Source organism: Ranitomeya variabilis, chromosome 4, assembly GCF_051348905.1.
Source record: "Ranitomeya variabilis isolate aRanVar5 chromosome 4, aRanVar5.hap1, whole genome shotgun sequence".
NCBI classification, from domain to species: Eukaryota; Metazoa; Chordata; class Amphibia; order Anura; family Dendrobatidae; genus Ranitomeya; species Ranitomeya variabilis.
The window spans coordinates 331,809,233-331,817,615 of record NC_135235.1 but is presented as its reverse complement, the minus strand read 5'-3'; the positions used below and the strand labels follow the sequence as shown (position 1 = coordinate 331,817,615).

Below are 8,383 nucleotides of genomic sequence, written 5' to 3'. Positions count from 1 at the left end.
CAGTTTTCATAGTGAAATATTACAAATCGCTCTGATTGGCTGTTTCACTTTCAACAGCCAATCAGAGTGATCGTAGCCACGGGGGGGGGGGGGGTGAAGCCACCCCCCCTGGGCTGAAGTACCACTCCCCCTGTCCCTGTAGATTGGGTGAAATTGGAGTTAACCCTTTCACCCGATCTGCAGGTATGCGATCATTCCATGACGCCACATAGGCATCATGGGTCGGATTGGCACCGACTTTCTTGACGCCTATGTGGCGTCATGGGTCGGGAAGGGGTTAAATAATCTCAAACCTCTGATAGGGTGATGGCATATAGGGTGAGTAGATAAATAAATATAATAATATATAAATAGTATATGAGAAATGCTGTGCATACCAGAATAGATATATAAATAATATCACCCTTGATATTTCCCTCGTCAAAGCTCAGGCGAAACGCGCGTCGGGCAGGTCCAGGCTCTCACAGGCTCTCATACTGGTTAGTATTCCACTTTATCTCATTATATGTTTATGGCACTATGACACTTTCTAGGAGTATTTCCTTATATTTATAATTTATAAATTTATAATTTATAATAGTAAATTTACTCAAGGGTGATATTATTTATATATCTATTCTGGTATGCCCAGCATTTCTCATATACTATTTATATATTATTATATTTATTTATCTACTCACCCTATATGCCATCACCCTATCAGAGGTTTGAGATTATTTAATGTGGTTATCTAACATAGTAACATAGTAACATAGTAAGGCCGAAAAAAGACATTTGTCCATCCAGTTCAGCCTATATTCCATCATAATAAATCCCCAGATCTACGTCCTTCTACAGAACCTAATAATTGTATGATACAATATTGTTCTGCTCCAGGAAGACATCCAGGCCTCTCTTGAACCCCTTGACTGAGTTCAAAATGATGTTGCCGAAACCCGGGATCAAACCAGGGACCTTTAGATCTTCAGTCTAACGCTCTCCCATCTGAGCTATTTCGGCCAAACACAAAACTATATATATATATATATGAGAAACTATATTGACTGTATTGTCCACACAATAATAAATCTTGTAATATAATTTGCTATATAGTTCTGAATACATCTGTTATTTGTTATTATATATGATGTGGCACTCTACAGATATCCTGTGATACCCTGTATTTTATCTACCTTGTTTGTTATCCCCTTCATTATTTATTTAATATTATTTTTCTTTAACAAAATCATGATTTTCTATATATATATTGAGTCGTGCATCATATTTATAGGTTATATACTGCATAAAATCCTGACCAAATCCTGATGCAATCCTGAACGTGGACACATACCCTTAGCCTATTTTTTGGAGCCTCATCTATTGCATTGTAGGTTACCTTCCTGCAATGTAATCGCTACAAAAAGTTTGCAATACTATCGGTTTTACATCTTTGGGGACATCCAGTGTCTTTTTGTGAAAAAAACAAAAAGTTAATAAGGTTCACCAAACACTCCACTTTACAGTTGTGTAGGCCACATTAGCTCACATTAAAGTCTAGTCCACACTTTATAAAATTAGTGTTTCTTATACCCGTTAGCAGCTGTTCAGGAATAAGCACACTAAGGAGGTTGTGGAAGAGGTGGAGGATGAGGAGTCACAAACGCCATCTGCTTCTGGACAGTCTGCGCAACATGGTTCCTCACAAAGGCCTTGGCAGGGGACACTTTGTGAGGAGGATGAGGAGGAGTCAATGGAGGAGGAAGACATCTGTCCAGTGGAGGGATTTACACAATGCTCTAGTAGTCAGTATGTAGAGCGAGGGTATGGTGATGCAGAGCAGGCAGAGATGACGCCTCAAGCAGGGGACAGCGTTTCTTGGCCAGTTGGCAGTCTGCAGCACATGGTTGATTTCATGCTGCAGTGCCTGAGAAACGACCGCCGCATCGCCCACATTCTCAACACGGCTGATTATTGGATGTACACCCTCCTAGATCCTCGCTACCGGGACAACTTACAAAGCCTCATAACACCGTTGACCCGGGAGCGTAAAATGCGGGAGTACCAAGACACACTGGTACATTCCATCATGTTCTCCATTCCAACCGAGAGCAGTGCTGCTAGTGCTTTACAAAGCAGCTCAGTGTGTTGAAGCAGTGGAGGAAGCTCTGCATAAAGAGAGAGCAGAAGCAGTGCCTCAGCACAAGGCAAGGCCAGTATGGTCCAAATGTGGCAAAGTTTTGTGTGCCCGCCACAAATGCCTACAACATCACAGACGGCTCCAGTCAGCAGGAGGCAACATTTCAGTCAAATGGTGACAGACTACATGTCTTGTCCCCTCAGTGTACTCCCAGACGGCTCTTCCCCCTTCAAGGTTTGGGTCTCTAAGCTGGGTACATGGCCAGAGCTTAGCCAGTATGCATTGGAGGTGCTGGCTTGCCCTGCTGCTAGTGTATTATCGGAACTCGTCTTTAGTGCCACAGGTGGTGTACTAACAGACCTTCACATGCGACTATCCTCCGACAACGTTGACCGGCTTACTTTCCTGAAAATGAACAAGGCCTGGATATCACAGGATTTTGCCACTCCTCTTCCAGATTAAATAATTGGTTGGCAACAGTATCCAGGTCTCCTGTTGTGTTCATGATTCTACCACCTGAACTGTAATCCCTGGGCTCCAACACCACCAGTGGCTGCTCAGAAGTGCCATCTGCACAGTCAACACATGACCCAGTGTTATTGGGTTTCAGTAAAGTCAGCTGTTCCCCAGCTGTGAATCTGGCAATTTCTCCTGCTCCATCCACACTCACACTACAACAGATATTAAACTTCCTCCAGTTAGGCCTCAGCCTACACTCTTCTTCTCCTGGATTCCCTGGGCTCCAACAGCACCAGTTGCTGCTCAGAAGTGCCATCTGCACAGAGAAAAACACTAGCTCCTGTGTTAGTGGGGTTCAGTAATGTCAGCTGCTCCCCTGCTGTGTGGCTGGCAATGTCTCCAGCTCCCTCCACATTCACATTACATCAGATATTAAGCTTGCTCCAATTAGGCGTCGGCCTACACCCTGATTGACCCTGGGCTCCAGCACCGCTAGTTGCTGCTCAGAAGTGCCGTCTGCACAGTCAACACCTGCTCCCGTGTTATTGGGGTTCAGTAACGTCAGCTGATCCCCAGCTGTGTATCCGGCAATTGCTCCTGCTACCTCCACACTCACACTACTACAGATATAAAACTTGCTCCAATTAAGCCTCTGCTTACACTCTACTTCTCCTGTAATCCCTGGGCTCCAACACCGCCAGTTGCTGCTCGGAAGTGCTGTCTGCACAGTCAACACCTGCTCCAGTGTTATTGGGGTTCAGTAATGTCAGCTAATCCCCTGCTGTGTGTGCGGCAATTTCTCCACTCTGTTTCTAGCATAAACCCTGGGCTCCAACTCCGCCAGTTGCTGCTCGGAAGTGCCGTCTGCACAGTCAATACTTGCTGCCGTGTTATTTGGGTTCAGTAATGTCAGCTGCTCCCCTGCTGTGTATCCGGCAATTGCTCCTGCTACCTCCACACTCACACTACTACAGATATGAAACTTGCTCCAATTAGGCCTCGGCCTACACTCTGTTTCTCCTGTAATCCCTGGGCTCCAACACCGGCAGTTGCTGCTCCGAAGTGCTGTCTGCACAGTTAACACCTGCTCCAGTGTTATTGGGGTTCAGTAATGTCAGCTGATCCCATGCTGTGTGTGCAGCAATTTCTCCACTCTGTTTCTAGCATTGACCCTGGGCTCCAACACCGCCAGTTGCTGCTCGGAAGTGCCGTCTGCACAGTCAACACTTGCTGCCGTGTTATTTGGGTTCAGTAATGTCAGCTGATCCCCTGCTGTGTATCCGGCAATTTCTCCTGCTCCCTCCACGCTAAGACTACAACAGATATTAAACTTGCTCCAATTAGGCCTCGGCCTACACTCTGCTTCTAGCATTGACCCTGGGCTCCAACACCGCCCGTTTCTGCTCGGAAGTGCCATCTGCACAGTCAACAGTTGCTCCTCTGTTATTGGGGTTCAGTAACGCCAGCTGCTCCCCTGCTGTGTGCGCGGCAATTTCTCCACTCTATTTCTAGCATTAACCCTGGGCTCCAAAACTGCCAGTTGCTGCTCGGAAGTGCCGTCTGCACAGTCAACAGTTGCTCCTCTGTTATTGGGGTTCAGTAACGCCAGCTGCTCCCCTGCTGTGTGTGTGGCAATTTCTCCTGCTCCCGCCACACTAAGACTACAATGGATATTAAACTTTCTCCAATTAGGCCTCGGCCTACACTCTGCATCTAGCATTGACCCTGAGCTCCAACACCGCCAGTTGCTGCTCGGAAGTGCCATCTGCACAGTCAACAGTTGATCCTCTGTTATTGGGGTTCAGTAACGCCACCTGCTTCCCTGCTATGTGTGCGGCAATTTCTCCACTCTGTTTCTAGCATTGAACATGGGATCGAACACCGCCAGTTGCTGCTCGGAAGTGCCGTCTGCACAGTCAACAGTTGCTCCTGTTATTGGGGTTCAGTAACCCCAGCTGCTCCCCTGCTGTGTGTGCGGCAGTTTCTCCACTCTGTTTCTAGCATTGAACCTGGGCTCCAACACCGCCAGTTGCTGCTCGGAAGTGCCGTCTGCACAGTCAACAGTTGCTCCTCTGTTATTGGGGTTCAGTAACGCCACCTGCTCCCCTGCTATGTGTGCGGCAATTTATCCACTCTGTTTCTAGCATTGAACCTGGGCTTCAACACCGCCTGTTGCTGCTCGGAAGTTCCGTCTGCACAGTCAACAGTTGCTCCTCTGTTATTGGGGTTCAGTAATGCCAGCTGCTCCCCTGCTGTGTGTGTGACATTTTCTCCTGCTCCCTCCACACTAAGAATACAACAGATATTAAATTTGCTCCAATTAGGCCTCGGCCTACACTTTGCTTCTAGCATTGACCCTGAGCTCCAACACCGCCCGCTGCTGCTCGGAAGTGCCGTCTGCACAGTCAACAGTTGCTCCTCTGTTATTGGGGTTCAGTAATGCCAGCTGCTCCCCTGCTGTGTGTGCAGCAATTTCTCCACTCTGTTTCTAGCATTGAACCTGGGCTCCAACACCACCAGTTGCTGCTCGGAAGTGCTGTTTGCACAGTCAACAGTTGCTGCTGTGTTATTGGGGTTCAGTAACGCCACCTGCTTCCCTGCTATGTGTGCGGCAATTTCTCCACTCTGTTTCTAGCATTGAACATGGGATCGAACACCGCCAGTTGCTGCTCGGAAGTGCCGTCTGCACAGTCAACAGTTGCTCCTCTGTTATTGGGGTTCAGTAACGCCAGCTGCTCCCCTGCTGTGTGTGTGGCAATTTCTCCTGCTCTCTCCACACTAAGACTACAACAGATATGAAAATTGCTCCAATTAGGCCTTAGCCTACATTCTGCTTCTCTTGGATTCCCTGGGCTCCAACACCGCCAGTTGCTGCTCAGAAGTGCCGTCTGCACAGTCAACACTTGCTGCCGTGTTATTGGGGTTCAGTAATGTCAGCTGATCCCCAGCTGTGTATCCGGCAATTGCTCCTGCTACCTCCACACTCACACTACAACAAATATGAAACTTGCTCCAATTAGGCCTCGACCTACACTCTGTTTCTCCTGTAATCCCTGGGCTCCAACACCGCCAGTTGCTGCTCGGAAGTGCTGTCTGCACAGTCAACAGTTGCTCCCGTGTTATTGGGGTTCAGTAACATCAGCTGATCCCCAGCTGTGTATCCGGCAATTGCTCCTGCTACCTCCACACACTACTAGAGATATGAAACTTGCGCCAATTAGGCCGCGGCCTACACTCTGTTTCTCCTGTAATCCCTGGGCTCCAACACCGCTAGTTGCTGCTCGGAAGTGCCATCTGCATAGTCAACAGTTGCTCCTCTGTTATTGGGGTTCAGTAACGCCAGGTGCTCCACTGCTATGTGTGCGACAATTTCTCCAATCTGTTTCTAGCATTGAACCTGGGCTCCAACACCGCCAGTTGCTGCTCGGAAGTTCCGTCTGCACAGTCAACAGTTGCTCCTCTGTTATTGGGGTTCAGTAACGCCAGCTACTCCCCTGCTGTGTGCGGCAATTTCTCCTGCTCCCTCCATACTAAGACTACAACAGATATTAAACTTGCTCCAATTAGGCCTCGGCCTACACTCTGCTTCTAGCATTGACCCTGGGCTTCAACACCACCAGTTGCTGCTCGGGAGTGCTGTCTGCACAGTTAACAGTTGCTCCTCTGTTATTGGGGTTCAGTAACGCCAGCTGCTCCCCAGCTGTGTGTGCGGCAATTTCTCCACTCTGTTTCTAGCATTGAACCTGGGCTCCAACACCACCAGTTACTGTTCGGAAGTGCCGTCTGCACAGTCAACAGTTGCTCCTCTGTTATTGGGGCTCAGTAACGCCAGCTGCTCCCCTGCTGTGTGTGCGGCAATTTCTACTGCTCCCTCCACACTAAGACTACAACAGATATTAAACTTACTCCAATTAGGCCTCGGCCTACGCTCTGCTTCTAGCATTGACCGTGACCTCCAACATCACCAGTTGCTGCTCGGAAGTGCCGTCTGCCATCAACACTTGCTGCCGTGTTATTGGGGTTCAGTAACATCAGCTGATCCCCTGCTGTGTATCCGGCAATTTCTCCTGCTCCCTCCACACATATTTCTAGTATGTTTATTCCCATACGGTATATACTGTGCACAGGTCCTATTCAGGATGCTAATAAACGTCTCCCATTTCCTTTGTGAATTATTATGTCTCAGGATATCGTCCCAGTTCATTTATTGCACCAACATCATCTCTCATCCATTGGAAATTTGCCCTCCTGAAGTTTAGTGTCCTTGTAACCCCTCTACTGCACATCTTATTAAAGGATACATGAAAACTTATTATGTTGTGATCACTATTCCCCAAGTGACCCCAACCCTTATATTTGCTATGCTGTCTGGCCTGTTGGTTAATATTAGGTCTAGCAGTGTCCCCCTTCTTGTTGGGTCCTGAACCAGTTGTGAAAGGTAATTGTCTCATAGTTGTCAAAAACCGATTACATTTGCTGGAACTGCAGGTTTCTGTTCCCCAATCTATTTCAGGGTAGTTGAAGTCCCCCATAATAATGACTTCTCCTTTAGTCGCAGCTTAATCTATTTGCTTTATGAGGATATTCTCCGTTGCTTCCATTATTTTTGGAGTCTTATAACAAACCCCTATCAGTAATTTATTATTTTTTCCCCTCCCCTTATTTCCATCCACAGGGACTCTACATTTTCATTAGATTCACATATATTATCATGCAGGATGGGTTTTAAGGATGATTTTACATATAGACACACACCTCCCCCTCGCTTATCCGTTCGGTCATTTCTGAACACACCATAGCCCTGCAAGTTAACAGCCCAGTCATGGCTCTCATCCAGCCATGTTTCAGATATCCCCACCATGTCACAACATTAATTCTAATTCGTCCATTTTGTTGGCGACGCTTCTGGCATTAGTATACATGCACTTAATGAATCTATTCTTTCTTAAATTATTAATTGTTCTAACCCCACTCCCCATGCCACCGCCACCCCCAACTTCCTTATATGTGCCAAGATCTCTATCTGCACTATCTTCCCCTCCTATAAAATGAATACCCTCCCCCAATCCCTAGTTTAAACACTCCTCCAACCTTCTAGCCATTTTCTCCCCCAGCACAGCTGCACCTTCCCCATTGAGGTGCAGCCCGTCCCTAGCGTAGAACCCGTAGCCAACTGAGACGTCGGAAAAGTTCTGCAGGAACCCAAACCCCCCTTCCTACACCAATTTTTGAGCCACTTATTAACCTCCCTAATCTCCCTTTGCCTCTCTGGCATGGCACATGGTACAGGCAGTATTTCAGAAAATACCACGTTGAATATCCTTGCTTTCAGCTTGCAGCCTAATTCCCTGAAATTGTTTTTAAGGACCTTCCACCTACCTCTAACTTTGTCATTTGTGTCAATGTGCACCATGACCGCTGGGTCCTCACCAGCCCCTCCCAGTAATCTGTCCACCCGATCAGCAATGTGTCAGACTCGAGCACCAGGTAGGCAGCACATGGTTCGACAATCCCTGTCTTTGTGACAGATTGCCCTATCTGTTCCCCTAATAATTGAGTCCCCCACTACCAGCACCTGTCTGGCCTGCTCTGCTCTCCTATTTCCCTCCTTACTGGAGCAGACACTCCTCCGGCTTTCAGAGGACATGCCTGGCTGCAGCAGTGCTACCTCTGTACTGGCACCCCCCTCATCTGCCAACTTAGCAAACTTATTGGTGTGTGCCAGATCAGCACTAGCCTCCCTGGCACTCTTCCCTCTACCCGGCCTTCTAACTGTGACCCAGCTTGCTGCTCCACTGTCCTGCAACT

General features: G+C 47.7%; 1 non-coding gene across 1 annotated transcript; it reads right to left on the bottom strand.

Annotated features, from left to right (window-relative positions):
• Positions 1-926: 926 nt before the first annotated feature.
• Positions 927-999, bottom strand: TRNAF-GAA (transfer RNA phenylalanine (anticodon GAA)). The gene has a single exon. It is a non-coding gene; the product is annotated as a tRNA-Phe (tRNA).
• Positions 1,000-8,383: the final 7,384 nt, after the last annotated feature.